Below are 957 nucleotides of genomic sequence, written 5' to 3' on the forward strand. Positions count from 1 at the left end.
TCAGAAGCTTTGGATGCTTAAAATATTAGAACAGAAATAAAAGTAGGGCAGGCATCTGATACAAACAACCCTTTCCCTTGTACTTAGGACCTTAAGTAATGGTTATCCCAAAATTGCTATAGATTTATTGTGCATTATTCCACAGAAGCAGACAACTGGGCAGTGTTGAAAAGTCTCTTAACCTACAGCCAGATCCCTGCTCTAAGGACAGACCAGGGCAGAATAGTATTTAATTCTGCATAGAGCCTTTTGTTATGGGTTCGGACAGTGGTGGTGAATACACAGCACATGTGTGATTGTATTTTTCTCTGAAGTCAGAAGATGTTAATGTGGAATTATATCTTCTCAACTGAAACCTCTGTGTTTGGGTTTAATTTGAGTGTTTTCACGTTGCCATCAGTAAGTAGATTTTGGGTTGTGGTTTGGCACCTGGTCTCTAAAATGTCTTCGCCTTCACTGGGCTAGGATATATGAGAGCAGGGACCAAGTGAAGGCACTGGGCGAACAGGAGGAGAGGACATATCCAGACAAGGACCTGTTAGCTGGAGGAGTGGGGCCACTGCCTTTGCATGTCCACCTCGCTATAGGAGGGCTGTCCTTCATTGTGGTCATCTGTGACAGTAGCAAGAAGGGGGCCACTGATGAGGTGGAATGAGGAAGCCTTGTGCACCCTCTGCAGCTGCAGGGTGACAGCAGTGTGTGGCATCCTGAGTGGGCACAGAAGGTCTGCAGAGAGGCTTGCTCAGTGGGCAGATATTTGTCAGTATTTGGCCTTTTATTGAGTGCCAATCCTTTGGCCTTCCTAAGTAAAGTGCTGTATTTCATACTGAGGAATGTTCTTAGCAGGTAGTCATGTCAGCAAAAGACGTCTTTTTCTCTTTCTGTTTTGCTTTTCATAGGTTTAAGTTTGGGTTTCTTTTTGTCCCTTCAAAATGACATGCAAATATTTAGTGATCT

At 44.0% G+C, this 957-nt stretch overlaps 1 protein-coding gene across 1 annotated transcript in view; it reads left to right on the plus strand.

Moving 5' to 3' along the window:
• Positions 1–957, plus strand: part of LOC102018625 (leucine-rich repeat-containing protein 37A2-like) — a gene marked incomplete in the record, with an annotated part of 39,895 nt that overhangs the window by 32,553 nt on the left and 6,385 nt on the right.

Source organism: Chinchilla lanigera, unplaced genomic scaffold (genome assembly GCF_000276665.1).
Source record: "Chinchilla lanigera isolate Chin_1 unplaced genomic scaffold, ChiLan1.0 scaffold00105, whole genome shotgun sequence".
In the NCBI taxonomy this organism is placed as follows: domain Eukaryota; kingdom Metazoa; phylum Chordata; class Mammalia; order Rodentia; family Chinchillidae; genus Chinchilla; species Chinchilla lanigera.